The following is a 20,110-nucleotide window of genomic DNA, read 5'->3' as shown; positions in this document are numbered from 1 at the left end:
TTATGGCAAAACAACGTTTGCCGGGTCAGCTAGTAATTAAATATAGTAGTAACTACCTATTAAAACATTAAACGTACGAATATTTTCAATATAATGGCATTTAAATCTATTCCTGTTTACCTAGCATGCTTGAATATGAAACCGAATAAATTATAGCACAAATTATAATAGACTCTAGAACCTTATTACCAATTATCACCGGTAAATCATCTGAAGGAAAACCTAATTAGCAATTTTATAAGTGTCTCACCGTGCATGACAGATAATTATTGGCGCCAATTACCAACAGTACCTAAGTCTAATTATCAACATAGTCTATATAATTATATTGTTCACATTTTAAACTGAGCTTCATTTACTCGCAGAAATCACAATGACTCAGCTGTCATTAGGTTTGTTTGAATGTAAATCTGTTTGTCGTCTACGATTAATCGTCGTTATTTTATACATTCACTACATGTTTGTTTTCTAACCCAAATTGTTTTCAATTCAGATAAATAATGGACTTTACTTTATTATCAAAGAATTTAGGACACTCACGGTTTCTCTACATTAATAAAAATATAATATTATTCGAATAAATGTATACTTGTTGAAAACTAAGATTTGAATAACACCAATCATAATAAACAAATTATTATAACCGATTCTAATTTAGTAGTCGATAGAATCGATTAATATATTTTTATTATACGAGATAGGAAACACATTATATTTAATTTTATTAGCATAGAGTCTGCTTCCGAAATACTTTTGTTGTCATTTACATGATTTCTAACAGATAGGAATGTATTTTGATGATATCCATAGTATATTCGCGGTTGTCATCCAGCTACCACGGTCCCCGAAGTCGTATATTTGAGTACTCAAAAAGCGAATATTGATTTAATTTAAATTGCTGGTTTTGTGGTTGGTTGTAATTGTACCTTGAACACTAGTTCGTATAATTTACATTCATAAATACATCTGCACAACACAAGACAAAAATAACGCGAAATCTTAAGTATACCTATGTATGCTCTTCTTTTATGTTATTTACGATTAGGCGAACTGATAGATTATATCCAGTGAAAGAACCTCAGCTACTATTTTCTACAAGACCGCGGGCGGAGTAGCGGGCATTAGCTTCTTTAGAAATATGTTGTATTTCGTGTGTGTATTGTATAATACAACAATGATGTATTCCTGCGGTGTACCGTCACAGTTTCCACTGGTATCTTTTGGGACATCGTGGTCTATTACACGTAATCATTGCTTAGATAAATGCTTCGTAGGAAACGCCACATAAAGAAACTGTACGTTGTTTAAGCTTAGACCTTTATTACAAAACAGCGGTATAATTGCGACCATTGAAACGTTATTCAGATTTCTTTTATTTAATTTGCTATTTTATTGGTTTAATATTGTAGATGAAGCGCCCATAGCCAGTAGCGCTCATCGGTCAGTAAACTAACTATCTGCGGGTTGCGCAAACCTTATCGCTGTCTTTCTATAGATGGGTGACCGCATAGTGGTATATGAACTGGGCGTCTCCGTGCTTCAGAGGGCACGTAAAAATCGGTTCCGGTTGTTGTCAATTAAGATATCAGTTGTTTAGCCACGTCAAAGGCCTCGGGCGGCTTGAACAACTTCGACACTAGGTTGACCAGTAACCATAGGATAAAAAAAGAAATGAGTAGAGATAGAAATAAGTGTTTCTGGGCGAAATAAAATTGACTGGCAATTGAGTTTTCCGCAATAATGCAAGGAGAGAAGATACCAAGACAAGAGCCACTAATTAGGAATTAAACTTCATTCCAGTTTATTTTAGGGTAACAAGAAAATCACACTTGAAAACAACAATCTAATGTAGAGACACAAAATACAATCGAACCGGGAACAACTCTACATATTGATCGTGCAATCATTTTCTTGTAGTTTATTAAATAGTAATTAAATCTACAATAATAATTACTTGTCACAGTTGTCACTAAGGTAAAGACGCATGGATCATCTTACAATTGTCCGACACGTGCCACAAAGAACAGTCAGTTACAAGTACCTATGTATAATTGAAGATAGGTACTTATGTTATTTAGGTTTCAATTCCATCGATTTGTTCGTCGAAATTTATACTATTTAAATTATTGCATATTTTATTCAAATTTCTTGAAGTTTTATGACACAGTGACTGTTTTACAGACTATCATTTAGGTTATTACGTGAGTTTTATTTAGATTCCCGTGTATAGTTATATATCGGTAAAACTATAAAGTTGCGGTTGGTTTGCGGTTTGCGAAATATGATAATAATTTTCACACTTTAAATTGAGGTCATTATTATTAGGTATATTAATATGGTAATTATACTATTTTTTCAGAAGGTGAAACTGAAAGCACCCTTTTTGTTAACCCTGCCAACTACTAACGTTTTCGTTTCATGAGGTTTTGGAATTTAAATATACATAGTTAGTTACATTTAACATCATGCAAAATGTATTAGCATTGAGTATTCTATAGTTCAGCTTATGGTGTAACGTTATCAAAACGTGTTCACACTGATAACAACAGAAGGCGTACGACTTTTCCTTAAAATCAGAAAAGGCGTTTGGCGCGTGCGTGTGACAAATCTAAGCTCCGCCCCATAAGAGCAACAAGTAACGAAACTTTCCTCAAAACTTTATTTATTACCTCATCATAAAACTTTATCTTCAATTGCACCACAGTCTCCACACATTATAATAAACGTTATCAGTATCGTTAAAAAAAGTCCAAAACAATTTGTTTCTGTTATCATATCAGAAGGAACTTTTGTGAACACGCATTCATTATCTCGCTGCCTTGACAGATAAGCTACACGGTCTTCCATAAATTATTATGTTAGCGCAACGATACAAAAACTAGAGTCCAAAAAAACAATACAGACGATAAAAATAGTTCGTAGCAAAAAAAAACTTACAATTTCTTCTGGAAATTACGTCTTCAACGCCGACGAAATGTAAAACGGAAACACCCAAAAGTTATTCACACAGCACTCAGTTCATAAACACCGTACGTAAAAACATTAGACATGAGTTAAATGTGGTACGTGCGTCCCCGATGACGTCTCAACGTGGAATGGTATCTTGATGATGGCGAAGCGAAAGACAGGGGTGGGAGTGGGGGTGCGGGGTCCGAGGCTCAGTGGGCGTGGCTTCGCAGGTGTATCAAGTCGAACCATGATATATGCGCATGTTAACACTTGGATACGAACACGCCTCACTGTCACGTATGGAGCCGAATTGTCGGCGCACTGTTTAATTGTTTGTACGAAGGCGAAAGTGTAATACACCCAAGGGTTCATTAATAATAAGACGATCGACAGTTTCGTTTTTAAGTGGCCGGTGTCAAGCTGCTGACACCTTGATGGAAGTCGAGATAACATTTTTAAGATAAACCAATACCGATAATTTTATCTCATTTCGTAGTGCTATTATTAAAGACCGTTATTGTTATTAAAATTTATGCAATTTATAATCGTCTACATTTGAAATGGACGTAATATTTGCAGATATTATCGCGGTTGTGACTTTTTGAGTGACATAATTGCGATAATACATTAAGAAGTTACGAACTGCCTGAGCCTGAGTAACATAAAAACTGCGGTAAAGTCCTAGAAAAACAGCTTCATTTGATTCAATGACGTAGTTACGAAGACATTTCAGGCAAGACAGTTTAATTGCATTCGTATTTATTTATTACTGGTCGCATCCGCAGTTTTGTATCTTTATAATTAGTTGTAGCAGCCAGATTTTTCGCTGCTGTATGGTTTGGCGTGTATCATGGAGTTGGCATTACCGAGCTGCAATTCCAGACTGGTGGTGAACTATAACTCTTGTTGACGTCTTAATAGCAAGCATCCCTTCCGTCAGAACGCGCAAAGATTTATCGCTCCCGCGATTGCCCCGACCGCATTTACAGGTTAACTGTCAAACGTCTTATTACAATACGCGTAAAGTTGAAATTTGATTGAACAAAATCGTGTAATAATTATAATTTAGTTTTAACATCGGTAATACAATCATTTTAGAAATTAGTGGAATGTTGTAGCAGCGTAGTAAGTGCTCAATTATGAAACTTAATTAAACCGCTTGTTAACACTTAGCAGTCGTTGTCCTATTTTAGAAATTTAAACTGAGTTGTAAAGGCCGTGGTAAATGTTTAGGTAGCGTTTAACCATAGCTTAACGTCTTCAATGTAATGAAAATGAAAAGACGTAGTGAAACATAGGGTCTGCGCAAACGGGCCACCGACCACTGCCACTGGTGGCCAGGGACACCCACTTAACACGTTTTTCCATATATTTTGTATAGACACACCGCACACGTGTAGCCGGTGGCGGCCACTCGCTACAGGATACAAAATCCCGCCCGTTTGCGCCGACCCTTAATGTATGAATGATCGACATCATGTCAGTAGTTTGCTAACCTGAAAATTGCTAATGGACATGAGCATTGACAGACTAAGGTCACCTCTATGTACCCCTAACGCAACGCAGTAGAAAAAATGGAAACGATTATATTATTCACCAAAATAACTTTATATTTACAACGAAATTTAGTAAATTCCAACAGTCTTGAAAATAAGTACAGTACCTACGCTTATTTCGGCTTCCATTTATCACTCTTTAAGTATACCAAGTGCGAAGTTTCAATACATTTTTCCTTAAAGACATAAAACTCATTATTTCCGTAAAAATCATTAGTACATTCGCCAAGCCGTCAACGGCGCGCCATATAATTGCGGAGTGGTTCGAACCTCGCTTAATTAACTCATAACTCAAACTCGCACTTATCATGAGCTATATCGAGCAATCGCCTGCAGACCCGAGTATTCGCTCCGAGCGAAAAATCGATACATAAATCACAATCGATGAGATTGTATTCGAATATTATTTGTTTAACGAGACTATTATGTTTTGTTACGAATAGTGCCGCGGGGAGGAGTTCCTTTAATTCTAACAGATTTATCAACAACTTGGAAAAACTCTCTGCCTTACATACATTAATAAAATCACGATTTCTTCCCACAGGAGCAGGCAGAGACCAGAAAACGCCACTTAGTACGATTCTTAAAAACTTTCATTGCTTCATTCACATCCAAACATCTTGTCATACTCTTCTACTTATATGAATCTTAAGCTAAATCTTGCTAACCTTTAACTTAATTTAATTATCACAGGTTTTCTATCACATTAATTGCTCATAAATTGTACAGCATCTCACCGGATTCTAGAGCCTATTTCGAACAAGAATCGTTAGTGAAAAGTAACTTCAACGATATGTTTCTTAAATGTAAATTGCAACTATATGTATTTCAAAAGTAGTCCAAGGCTTATCCTGTAGCCTGTTACTAATTAGTACGTACAAGATTACAAACCTGGGTTATTGTTTTTATACAATCAATATTTCATACATAAAAAACATACAAATTCCTACTACCCAGTTCCAGACTTTACCTAACAGCAAGTACTATTTGTGGACTCCAAAGTGGAATTAGGTTGGTATGTTATCATTTTGTAAATTGGTAACTTAATTAGGCCAGCCCAAAAGACCAACGCATCAGGCTTGCGATCAAAAAACCATAACACCATTCTGCAACACGCAATGTTAGTACATATGTTCTATTCATGAAAAACGCAGAAAAATCTGCTCATGCTGATGAAACATTCCGTACCTTCTTTTTTCTTTTACAACCCGAAAGTGTTACATTACCAGTATGTAACTTTACTACGCATTTCTATGCATGTATGTTAAAATCTTCATCCAGCAATGATCATAAAACAATACCAAGCACTTGTCCATTGCTTTAAAGCCCACTTAAGTTTACTTTCCACCGTCGCCGTCGTAACGTAACGGTCTATCAATGGTTAGAGTCCATTACAATAATTAAAGTGCGTACGTTATTGCCTCGTAGACTAGTATAAACACACCTTGATCACTAGTAGTTTACGCAAAACTAACGATTCGACTTAATGAAAAGGTTTGTAAACAAATAATTGGACGCGCATTCAAACGATTTGATTATTCAAATATGTTTTTTCAAAAGGTTTACCGCCTCGTTGGAGTTATAGCACTGGTAACTACTATCTAATCGCGGCTTGAGTGAAATTAAATTTGAAAAAGGATCCTCTAAAAATAGAGCACCAAGAAGCATTATATGTATATAAAAATAACAATAGAGACAAAATATCGGAAATCCAGATGTTGTTGACATTGAACAATATGCTATGAAGCAATCTATCTATGTTGCCAAAATTCTAAACTAAGAATGAATACTGAAAGTGAAAACGTCATCATTTGCGTTTGGTAAACAGGAAAACTATGGTGAAAATTCTACATCATCAGAAAAAAGTTCAGTCGGTTACTATTTTAATCCAACTAGAACAATCTACGTGGTCTAGTTTAATTATCACAGATAATAATTATTCGTATCAATGTATAAGTTATTGACTGAGGCGCCCGTAGCCAGTTGCGCTCACCGGTCGGTAAGCGATCTGTGGGTTAAGTAAACCTTGGCGCGGCCATTCCATAGATGGGTGACCGCATAGTGGTATTTGAACAGGGCGTCTCCGTGCTTCGGAGGACACGTAAAAAGTCGGTCCCGGTTGTTGTCAATTAAAATAACAGTCGATAAAGCACGCAGCCACGTCAAAGGCCTTCGAGCGGCTTGAACAACTTTGACACTAGGATGACCACTATCCATACGATAAGAAGAAGAAGAAGTTATTGACTTATAACCAGTAGTTAGTTGTTCTATATAAATAAAGAAATGTGTGCTACATGTCCTAGAAGTTCATTTTGGTAAAGATTAAAGTTGCAACAAAGCAATATAAATAGTAATAAGATTAGAATCCAGAGCTAGTTGACCTTCTATGTAATCCTCACGGATGTGTTTACAAAATGTAGAGCCATTTACCTCAGTCTAAACAATAACACACCACACATAAATAAATCACACATAGCGATCGTGAAAGGTTGCCCGTAAATAATCAGCTGATCGGATGATTTAAATACCAAACAATGGCAAACATTAAATCCTAGTTTCGCATTTTCGCAATGACGCCGATACCTGACACAATAACGGCACAAAACAATGTAAACTATATTGACATTTGCTAAGATATCATATTTATCTAAGAACAACGATTGCCGCAATATCGGTGTATAATTCTAACAATTTCGTAAATTACAAATGATGAGAACTGGAATTTTCGTAACATCCTTTGTGCAAGTAGCTGCTTACAAGATGTATTTCTGTGTATAATAACGGGCCAGCTAGTTGTGGCCACACCGATATAATATATCGTGGCATACCGACACGCCATTCAAAAATGTTCATAAAAATTATTTACGCTCAATATAAACTACCAAACCTGCAAATTAAACAATCAATAAATCAATTTGATATGTACAAATTATCGCCAAAGATTTCACTTCGATTAATAATTATTTCGTTTTCTCTGTGATTATTGCTATTAATAGTTATTTACATGTAAACGTCGCACGCGTAGATAGATGGTAATGACCGGGTGCGTCCGCGCATCGGTCACCTGCACGATATTGTGTAGCGATCGGGCGTGGCTATGTTACATTGATTGATACACACAAATTTATATTGAGCATTAAGCATCCAAGTACCATGTCGACTGCGCTGACCTACTTTTATAATATATCAAAGTTTCAAATGAAATATCATATTCATTGAATCAGACCCTACTAATAGAGACATGAAATATTATATTAAAGCTCGATGTCATTTACAAATTATTTTAAAGTGCTGTCACATAAATCAAGACAAATAACATCATTATTTCGTTAATCAGCTTACGAGCCGCATACCTTCTCCCATATATCTCATAACCGATACAATACGAAAACAATTTTATTGGATAGTTTAGTTGGCACCGCGTCGGGCGCTCGAGAAGATATAAAGATAAGCATCGCATAACTATTATGGATTTCTTAACTTTCCTTGAGCTTCATGTGCGTCTGGTCGGTGCACAATCACAACGGGGTAATATATTGAAATGAAAGCGCGTGCGGTGTACGCGCCCATTCGCGGTGAGAGACTGGCCGCGGCGCGCACCCAGAAGTGGTATCACGCAACGCCGTTTATAATTCAACAACAATAAACAGATAGTTAATTGCGATGCTGTCACGGGCGCAGTATATGGTAATGAGGCGTAGGGATCGCGGCTGCATGGACAATATCTCTCGACGGTGAAAGGTAAGACGGAGACGGCGCAAAATGTGAACACCCAGCGAGATCGATACGAAAGCTTTCCCAGAATAGCCAATGTGCGTAAATCAAATTATATAGAGAACGTTAAAACATCAGTAGTATTAATGGTGTAATTAGGCGTTATACGACAAACGTAATGAATGCTACTTAAAGTAAGTGAAAATCCAATGAAATCCTATTAAGAAATAATTGTTTACTCCATTGCTTAAAGCACAGGAGAGTACACAACTGATTGCTAGTAGAATCTAAGCGACTCATAAAGCAACACAAATATACAGCGAAGCACTCACACAGCAAAGGAAATATAAGATACTAGCTGACCCGCGCAACTTCGCTTGCGTCCAATAACAGAGAATGGGTGAAATTTTTCCCCGTTTTTGGAACATTTTTTACTGGTACTCTGCTCCTTTTGGTCGTAGCGTGATGATATATAGCCTATGTCCTCTGTCGGTTATTAAAAATATCTCCATACCAAATTTCATGCAAATTGGTTCAGTAGTTTAGGCGTGATTGAGTAGCAGACAAACAGACAGACAGACAGAGTTACTTTCGCATTTATAATATTAGTATGGATAGTATGGATTATACAGATTTATAAGTAAAATTCTTGTTCAGTAATTAGTTCCCTACAAATTTTCGGCCAGGTCTTGTCTACTGATCCCAAAGTTAATCACTACACAATAGGACTTTTATCGTATGGATCTCATAACTTTACTAACAAGAAAAGGCAGACGCGAGACCTACAGCTCTCAGCTGAGGCACGGAGCCATATTGCCGGAACTTCCACACCAAAAAAAAATAGGAAAAAAATGAAGTCCCTAGGTTTTACCGAAGATCTTTACAGCAGTAGTATTAATTAAAATACAAACACAGGTCTGTACTATCAATATACCTCGCTATTATCTCTGGACTTGCACCACAAAAGCATAGTGTTTGCTTAGCCCATGGCCCGTGTCTGTGAGATAGGTGGTGTACATGCGCTTTCAGGTACCCGCCACAATCTGAGTAGCTGACACCAATAGCTTTTTATCAGCCCCGATCGGGGTTATGAGAAAGCTATCGGCTATGTGCTGTATGCACCGGATCTTGGGATGGTACGATAGGTCTTCGAAGACAATACGTGATTTATATTATTGCATAATTCATAGGTGTTTCAACAGTTCATTCAAAATATCTGGAGATAACTGTATGGATAGCCTGAAACTACGAACAACCAAAAGGACAGGTAATTAAGAGGATATTACCCAGCAGTTAGACATATTATTTGACTAAATAAAATAATAAATATTAGTACTTGAAATCCGAGCGCAATTACATTAATTTATTATTGGTTCCTCGCGCTAGGAGGTAAATAATACTAAAGGTGTACTGAGAAAAACAATGCATTCCTGACAAGCCACTAATGAAAGTCTGAAGACAATATAAATCTTCAAGATCGCAAGAGCCCTATTACTAAAGCCATGACGATTATTCACAAGCTTCATGGGCAAGAAAATATATTGAAAACAATATAATAAGACAATGTTAATACTTTGATATATTGGATAAACTATCAGGAAGAAGTAAATCAAAGTTAAGTACACCATAAAATCACTAATAACGCCCTATCAAGTCATCTTAGTAATAGGGGCTCCGAGACAATTACTAGTTGCATGATTAATTATTTCCTTATTTACTTTGAAAACAAAAACACGCTCAAACGCGAATTAGATGAGTTTGTGAAGACCTTGAGCCACTAATAACTGGTTGAAAGCAAATTAAATGTCAACATAATTGTTGCTTGCTAACTTTATCAGACGATTTGTCCGACTAATAAACTGCATAATATTTTGAAAGGTTATCCGAGATGCATTGGCGTCACAATGCGATACAACGAGTATTCAGACTTAGGAGTGTCGGACTAATAAATATTTATTATTTTAGAATAGGTGATATAATTTAAGATGCATTCCGGATTTGCCGTCGAAAGATAGGCGCCAAGGAAGTCTGAGGTAACGATCGTGATGTTTTCTGCACAGATTGGCGAGAGAAAGCTACCGGACGTAGTCTCAAAAGGAAAATATTCGTATACATTTCTCAGGTTCCTGAAAATCATTATAGTAATTGGTTTTACCTAACCTACGTATATAAATATTGCATTATAACACTAGTAATTCGATGCTTTAGCCAAGGTATTGAAGATATCATCATCAATTCACAACTGCCTTATTATGTGTGTTTTGTCTTATTCTAAATGTTACTTTTTAACTCAAGGCAATGTTAATGACCTTAAAATTCTAAGCTTTTATTTTTAACCGACTGCCAAAAAAGGTTATATTTTCAATATGTGTTAAACATTATACGAGATACGTGCACAAGCGGCAGTTTCATAGATCGAGCGGACTATCAAAGTGGATCAGCTCTCATAAAAGTCTAGGAAGGAGGGCGAGCCCTAACGATCTAAAATCACAGTGTGTTAGGCTTCGACGACATTTACACAACATTATGTGGGCGTTTACACTTACGACAGACCACATTACAGTATCGTACTTAAAGGCACTTGATACTGCTGCGTCTGAAAATATACTTTTATAATATTCAATAGCTTTTGTACTTTAATATATGTAAGTTACTTTTGAGGAGTTACGGATATATGTACTGACTTCTAGTTTGTCATACCAGGTGGTAAATATTTGGATTTATAACACAAAAAATAGCATGCAAACGTGACTTTGGAATGTAATTTAAATTAATATCCAATTTGCCTAATTTTTATTACAATAATATTCATAAATATCTAGACAAATATTTATTTTTATTTTAGAAAAACTCGCGACACAAGCCTAAAGCAAAGGCCTATTAAGACTTTCACTATTACCTGATAGCAAATGAATTGATCTAGCGCTCAGGGGGCTATCACGTATCTCAGTTGACAAATATTTGAAAGCTACTATGCTGTACATTGTTTTCTCACTTAGATTATAGTGCTTAACACGTTACGTCAAAGCAGCAATGTACTGAAAAGTGACCATCAATTTGACGTACACTAGTTGTCAACTGAGATACGTGATAAACCCGCAGGTTTGAACCAACAACACTAGTGTGTCAGCACCTTCTTATTGCACGGAATCTAGTAACGAGTAAAGGAATAGAATTACGATCTAATTATACAAATGCCGGTTGGGATCGCGTTGTAAATGTCATTTCACACTTGCACAGGCCGGGCGTTCGGTTCTCACGATACAGTCGTACTTGCTTTAGTGAATTTCCGCGATTAGAGTAACTTCGCCGACGATATGAGGCTAATTTTACGAGCACTGCTTATGTAAGATAGGTTTAATGAGGCGACATTGTGCAGCTGTATTAATAGTACCCGCCTTCGTGCTAACATGTAGTTAGGAGTCTGTTGATACTTTGATTTGTCGTAATCTTTGCTGTGATGGAGTGAAGAAACTTGGCAAGTAGTTGATAAAATGTTTTACTGATGCAAAATAACGAAATAAGATCGTTGCTATTAACTAATCAATATAACATATTTTGCTTTCTTCATAATAAAAAGGCCAAGTACCTGCATATTATACTGTTCTACTGGGTATTACATTACACTCGGATTCTCAAGATTCTTTACCTTACATTTGTCCATTAAAGGTGTTCTCTACATTTTTGCAGTCTGTACTTTCTATCATAATAATACAAGAGCAAAAATTTTGATCTTCGGATGTCAATGACTTAATCTAGACTGACTACTGAATAGATTTTGACTATATCGAGAAGACAAATAAATTAAAACCGGAATTAACACTTAGAATTATAATAGAAACTACAACTTAACCCCGTGAAATCTTTTCACGTGGACGTTGAGCAGGAGTTGAATAAATGATTTTTATCTAGATAAGCCTTCAACGAAATAAACTATGTCCTAGGATGACGTACAGAACTAGGACAATCGAGTTAGTGTAGCGTGAAGGAGATCAACTCAGTCAAGGTGGAGACGAGTTTCCTACAAAGGTTTATTACAACACTTGTTCAAGAACACTGTTGTTTTTACTTCAGGATATGCAACTGGTTCTCTTGAAAGTAGGCCTTAAAATGTTCTTTGCAAACATGTATTGTTGAGGGAAGTAAAATTGTACAGAAAATAGAGTAAAATATTTTGCTGTTTCTGTCACCATACCTCTACTGTAACTCTACTCTAGCGAAAACGACGACGACGACGATGAGGCATTAGAAATAAAATATCGGAACCGGGGCCGTATCTCTTTGACACATACATAATAATATCACACCTTTTTTCCACAGAGGCAGGCAAAGACCAAAGATCGCCACTTGGTACGGTCCTTACAAACTTCCCTTGCCATTCACATCCATACAGCTTGTCATCTCGAATTGAATAAAAGTTAATAGGTACAAAAGTGATCAGTAGTACATCAAAATGAACACCTCTAGTCATACTATCAGCTCAACTAACTAACTTAGCTTAGTCTGCATTAAAGTTCATTACTACTCGAGTATGAAAACATAAATTAATTTTCTCACAAGATCAAACGATACCGAACGGCAAACATACAGAGCTACACACGACATTGTTGCCGTTCTCGGAACAGCGCAAAGTAGCATGTTGTTCTCTATTCGCCATTTCTACTAACACCCTGAGGGTACATGTTACCACCCATATGGACACGAGAAAACCTCATTTAAGGCTTTGCAATTGGTCGCGAAACGATAACTATATACTAATTTCAATTCCTTTAAACTGCCTCTGTGGCAGAAATGTTTACAATACGATGCAGCTTCCACTCTCGAATCTAGTCTGCAATTAACTGCTTTTCTATTTTTAGAATTGGGATAATCACAACAGTGGCCTGCTATTTGGTACCCCAGAATATGACAACAGGCAAGGCCTTGATTACTAGGACTAACATATTAAATTAAGAAAGAAAGCAAAACTGTTTCAATGAATAATAAGGTAAACGTGCAGTGCTATAGTGTAGATTACAAACAAAACCTATTTTTGTTTTAACTTACATTTCCACAATATCCCTAACAACAATTTACCCCAAAGATAACGAAGTCTCAGTTACAAGAAGCCGTGTAAAGGTCAACGCATACACGGCTGCCGTGTGTAAAATAATTCGCATTCGAAAGCTCACAACTTGCTGAGAGTACCTTGTACTGAGTACTTAGAGCTCCCAAGCTACCAAGCTACCAAGTAACCAACAACTGGATCTCAAAACGTCCCGATAAGTCCGATTTATGTTATAGAAACAGTCGTGTTGAATTATCAATAAGTTATAGCGTAAGGTGATCGTTTTATCGGCAGAATCTAGACTAGGCTTGTTATTTGAACGGGCGGTCCATCATTAGGTAGTTCTGCGTTTGTGTGTAATGATGTCGTAAAGTTAGATTGTTGACGATTTATTTATAACACGATGTTTAACTATTTATGGATACACAATAAAGATAAATAGAGTGACAAGCAAACGAATGAATGAAACTGCAAATAAATCATTTTTTAAGGTACGATTTAATTCCGTAATGATGCAATATTTTGGAATAAATGCTCACAACTAATCAATCCAATAGATAAAGTTTGAAAAGATCCCGAATTATCTGGAGCTAGGCAAATCGATAAATACGCTATTATAAAAAAAACACTTACTTCAGTCTTTTACGTCTTGATTTACGTTACAATAAAGTTTATACTATATATTATTCCTCTTGAAATTATTTGTGTAAAATGAAGGCCCCGCTTTCTCTAAACAAATTAGATGTTGCGATCATCTACAAGAGAAACTAATGTTGGACAACAAACAATAAACTTTCGAGGAACACCTACGTGTATAGTTGTATACAAACACATTACAACCTGCAATTAACCGAAACAAACCGACAATAATCGAATAAATCACCCCTTAAAAGTCAATTAAGAAACGGGAAAATCTGCAACCACGGCTAGAGAGGACACAGTATAGTGTTTGATTACGGTGAGAGAGCTTCGTCTTATCTTACGAAAGAAATTTAAAAAAAGTTAAAACCTAGTTTCTTTGATTTCGGAATAAAAAAACTTTAAAGCATAGTCTACTGCACCCTCGATTAGTAATCTATCTTAGATTAGAAGACTTTAACCTGTTTAAATTAGCAAAATTTGAATTGCCTAGAAGACAAACAAATTAGTGGCCGTGGTAAAGTCTGGGCTCTAGACTTATTTCGCGGAAAACGATATCTTTCCTATGGAATTGACTGAATTGATAATTTGACTTGTGATACAGACTTGATTTGCTTCATGGTTGAATTTCTACAACAATAAATTAAATACTATTTGGAAGCTCATGTAGATCTTGCTACAAATATAGATTGTTTCTGCTATGAACAGCGTGAAGGGAATTTTGATAAATTTTCAGTTCTCTGAGCTACAGACTCTGCGTTTAGGACGAGTATCGCGGACATTCACACATATTTATCAGTTACAAGCGTTTACGCGTTTATCTCAACGATTTCGCGACTCGAAAGCCGCTAGCATGCCCTTAAACGTTTTGTTAAGTTATTAATATGGGCGGCTAGAGACTAGGTGTGGCGTCAACCACTCAATGTGCGACTTGAAAGATTTAATACCGAGGTCAAGTGTTCAGCTTTTTGCATTTCTACAGATTTGCCGTTATTACTGCGTAGATAAGGAGGAGTATGAAATAGGTAACTACAAAATTTAGTAATTACTTATATTTTATAAATTAGTTTCGGGTCCAGAGCTCAAATGTCTTACTCTATGTTTTAAGATTCAAGTCGTATAGCGCTGTGGAGATAAGGTGTTTCACTGTGTGCACACATGCAATATCAAAATATGTCATTTTCGTTGAAATTGCACTATCAAAAGAATAATATTATAGCAATTCTTAGAATATGACCTGATGTAAAAAGATTAGGCATTTCAAGAACTTTATCACCTGTTACATCTATTGACATTACGTGTTAAAGAAAATATTTTTCGCATAACTGCACTGAAAACATAATCTAAAAGATAAGGATAAAAGCAAACTGTCGTTACAGGTCCCAATAGACTCTTCTACCATTTTATAGCATCGATACTCTCAGATGACTATTTGCGTATATCGCACAAACGATAATAGGCACACGCTTCAAAACGAATGTTATTATGCATCGAACATTTCAATACAAATTATCATTCGAACAAAAAGCGCCAAGCATCCAATTTCACGGGCACTAAATAAAATTAGCATCAACCTGACAGAGTAACAAAGCGGTCTCAATAATTCGCACAGAACGAGCTGAGCGAACGTACCGACACACCCCATTAATCACAACACACCCAATACACTTACCTCCAATAATTCAATACATTAATCTATAAATTGCAATCGTACAGAATTCAATTCAGCTAATATGCAATAATTGCCATACATCGTCGGCTTCACACTGTGACTGTAGGCGCAACGTGCAATCAACAAAGTATGGCACGTTAACATTTCTCTTAGAACGCAATTACAATTCAATTTTGTGTGAGGTACTAAACGTGTGTAATAGGATGACTGTCGTTACGAATGATCGTAATCGTAGCTACAGTAAAAGGTGCGAGGTCAAATCAAAGCGGCCTGCTGTCCACTCGTCAGTCTTAACGCTAGTCGAGATCAATTACGAGTGCAGTTTCCTTACTTTATGAGTAAAACAAAGCATGTTAATCAAATTCGTCCATCGTAGCAGCTAAAGTAAACAAGCTTGAAATTGCAAGATGAAGGTAACGGGATGCGGTTGGTCTGTTCGCGTCGCGTTCGCCTGCGTCTCAGATAAGATTCGCGGAGTCGGACTCGCGCCTATTGAGGGTCGTTACGAGACGCTGGCGCGCGATGATCGATAATAATGGTAATTTCGCCTGGAACACGTGTAACATCGCTCGTTCTTTGGCGCGATCGCGATCGCTGCATACCTACCCTATTAGGACGTGCTAAAGCCAGGTAAGATGACAGAATTGGCCTGCAAACCTCCTATCGCATGCGAACTTCCTGTTTGCTTTATGAAACAAAACGTCTAGGCAAAGGGTTCCAGCTTTCACCAAATGCTTTAGATAAATGATGGTCATCAAATATAACAATGCACTTGCCCATATGCATGTGAATGTCGTGAATCAACAAGACACTGTAAGCTCATAATATTAAATTACAGTACACCCTATAAAAAGCTATCTGTCCGTATACAAATTACAATAAACAAGCGGGGAATTACACTAACAGAGATGCAAGCCACCCGTAGTTTTGTGTTAGGCATTGAGATATGGAAACTGCTCGCGTCACAGATACCTTTTGAGAAGACGACACAAGAGGCTTTGCCGAGCAAACTGTGTGTATTTATGGGACGTCCAGCGTTCCCGGAGACCCATAATGGCAACACAATATCACAATACAGGCATAGATTTATGCTCGGGCGCATCGCGTTCTCGCACGCGGAAATCCCATAGTTATTTACCGGTTGCGAGTTAAGTGCGGCAGATTTATCGGTGGTGCGCTCGCGCCGGCCCGAACGACGATCTCGTTTCCGTACGTCCCGTCCGCGTCCGCGCAACTGCACTATGATAAATACCGCCCTGCTCTATGATACCACTATATCACGGCTTAAGGGAAATTTAAGCGTACTCAGCATAATTGCGCCGGAGGATTGCGTGGGTAATGTTAGTGCACCAAGGTCACTGTGTCTGCATGCTCGTTATGCATCTGCGTAGCGTCCTTGATGAGAGATCGTGATCTTGTTCTAACGTCGTGATCTTAACATTTGCGAACGTCATATGATATTAACTAACTGTAACTCGCATCGTAATTTCCACAACATGAAACCTTATATAGGTTAACGACTCATTACAATTTACTAATCGCTTTGATTACTACCATTTACTAAGAATTCATTGTTGCAACAAAATAACATTCAAACAAATTACAAATTCACAAACCGACCAGACAATGATCTATTGCAAACATTAGACAAATAACCGTATTTTTATATCAGGAAACAAGCATCTGTGCGAGCTAAAATTTCAATTACATGATGTCAGCTCATAAAGGGTATACGTAGAGTCAGCTTCGACGTTGTATTATTACGGTCCCGTGTGAAATTACACTCGGTCATTTGTCAAGAGCGAAGGAGGCGCTAGCTAGACTTTGTGTTCCACGGTTATTAATTTCATTAGCCCGCTCTTAATCAAACGCAGACGGCGGTGGGTGTGAACGCTGAACCGCACGACGACGCAAACGCTTGTCCACCGGTACTAACAATATTTACAAGTATCAATGAACACGATGATTTGTTTCTGCGACAGCACATTTATTTACATGTCATTTGCCTAACAGAGAACACATTTACAACACCGAGGTATAAAAAAGACGACACGCAATCGGGAAGAGTAATGCGTAGAAAAGGTGTTCAGTAATAGCATCGTTTCTATTATAGCTAGGAGGCTAATTCGAGCAGGAGCTACTCCAGCATCTCATAATATCAGCTCATAGATCATCTCGACGCCACAGCGGGACAAGCGGTGAGGCTCAATTGTCGAGATTGGCATAATGACACGCGCCCGGGGCCACCGGCTAACTTATGACCACATTACCGTGACACGCTTGACGCATGTCCAATTATTACACACAATCTGTTTGCTCGTGTAAAATATGAATAAGGCGCCAACCGACCATTAATAAGAACATATCGTGTGTAGGATGTTAGTCACTTTGAAGGGACGAGATAATGTTGCTTGTAAAATAAATCCTAGACGCGCCACGCCGGGAAACAAATGAACCGACTAAGGGAAAAATATTGCAAAAACTGTTTAAAATATAGCCCATGTTGTTACCCGCAACTTGAGATTCTTGAACTCTGTCGCGCCAGCCGAATATTTTAATTAGTAATTGGATATATAGGAACATTTTGTATTATAAACTCTTGTATAATGTATGTGGCAAGTTATAATATATTGAAAACATCTATCAGGCATGTGATTGGCTATCTTCTCCGACCATCGGTGGTTTTCATTTATTCTTCGGAGCTTAGGAAGGGTTCGGGAAAAACAATCATGGAAGATACATCCCTTGAATGGCCCAATCAGCTGAAACAAATAGCTTCAATCTATCTAAACTGAACGTGGCTGGAATCCTCAGCTTTTATACAAAAACGCAGACTTCATTTGGGTATTCATAGCTTCTGAATAAATTATTGATAGCCTGTCTCATTGCTTTGTCTAGAAGTTACATTAGATAAAGTTTCATCGAATTAGATATTGAAATAGAAAATGTATGGGATTATGCGTCAGAAATTTTTCGGCTTTTAATTGTCCTTGTCAGGTTAATATGTCTCTAACGTGACATAACTTTATAAGTGCGGGGAAGATAACAATCTTGATATAACATCTAATCATGATAATTATTAGTCGTCTTATCTCTAAATAAAAGTCATATCAATAATCTGCTTAATCATAATTAGGATTAATTTCCAAGTGCGCGAGAAGTAGAGATAAGTGATGCGGGTAGTTGACAAAATATTGTTGTTCGTACTGGACAGTGCCGGTCCGGTAATCCGACGGGCGGGGGACCTTAATTAATGAACATTACTTAAACCGATTAGCTGTCGTGGACCGCCCGGGCCGTGGTCACGGTCTAAGTTTTAGGAGGAACACGATAGATTACCGTATCTAACACATTTATAATCAAACAAGAAAAAAAAAACAACTGAAGATTAAACAACATTTGAATTCTTTTTAAATTAACGTCACTTGGAATTTGAATTTTGAATGACAGTCTAATGTTACCACATAAATAAATTTTAAAAAAAATTAGATGTTCCTTTTCAGGTTTGTATTGCACCTGCGCAGAAGTGGCCGCCGCCACCTCTTGCGTTTTGCGCAGACACCTTTTTATCTAATAATACGAAGCACTAAACGTTGCAATATATGGGTATGTCACGATTTATCTATTCACCTATTGAGAATTTATACTTTACGGCTCCAATTAAGTAGAAGAGAAAATATATTGCCGGTGTTATGGTATTATTTAAACATGGGTGTGGTGCCGATAAAGGAAGTTCTGGACATTCGAAGCTGTTCCTTAGCAGCTTTCTATTGGATAATGAAATATACGAAACAAGCCGTAGCATGTTTTATTATGATAATATTGTTTAATATTTCAATAAACGATGTCATAATAGTGTCTATTTATCGTTCATCAACATTTTACTGTATGAGCCAATCGGAGAATCCCTCGTGTTATTAAAGTTAGAAGCATATCAGACAGAAATAGGCCTCCATACTCGAGTGCTACAAACAGTACCAAATCATTCGAAATAATAGACAAAGTTCTAAAATAAGCATACCTGAAAATATTCACAAATTGGCACAATATTTCACAATCGCACCCTTTCTATTCGTCCGACTCTGTCTTACATCTCTAAGTTTATACCCCAAGATACAGCGAGTCTTGTCCAGTTCGTAAGCAGATTAACTAGGGCAATCCGTAACCCATTAATAACTATCCCAACCAAAGTTTAAAGCATAATAATTATTTATAAGGTGTTAAAACTTAATTCTTCAAGTCTGTAGAATACTTAATTATCAAAATTGCTTCTAAACAAACTTCGTTATTAATCGGCTTTCAAATCTCGTTAGATTTTGGTATTTACTATTTACCATAATCTCTGATTAAGCAACGTTTACCAAATTAAGTTATTTAAAAAGTTATCTTAATTTTAAATGAGTGTGTTTGTCGATAAAGATTATTGGAGCGCAGCGGCGCCGCTTAAAAGGTCCAAAGGGCATAGAGAGCAGGAATAAAACTAAAAGTTTAAAAATAATGAATATATTAACACCTTAAGAGTTTTAATTTGAA

General features: G+C 36.9%; 1 protein-coding gene across 2 annotated transcripts in view; it reads right to left on the bottom strand.

Moving 5' to 3' along the window:
* Ntan1 (N-terminal amidohydrolase 1) overlaps positions 1–20,110 on the bottom strand; it is an 81,533-nt gene that overhangs the window by 43,447 nt on the left and 17,976 nt on the right. Inside the window, exon 1 of one of the 2 annotated variants that reach the window (XM_076122412.1) lies at positions 2,938–3,084. The exons of the other annotated variant lie outside the window; for it this stretch is intronic. The gene's annotated coding sequence lies outside the window, so the exon portion shown is untranslated. Of the gene's footprint in view, positions 1–2,937; positions 3,085–20,110 lie in introns of those variants that run through there. 2 annotated transcript variants of the gene reach the window in all.

The sequence above is a fragment of the Anticarsia gemmatalis genome, chromosome 14 (genome assembly GCF_050436995.1).
Source record: "Anticarsia gemmatalis isolate Benzon Research Colony breed Stoneville strain chromosome 14, ilAntGemm2 primary, whole genome shotgun sequence".
Lineage (NCBI taxonomy): Eukaryota > Metazoa > Arthropoda > Insecta > Lepidoptera > Erebidae > Anticarsia > Anticarsia gemmatalis.
Note: the sequence above shows the minus strand (reverse complement) of the source record. Positions and strands in the feature narration are given on the sequence as shown.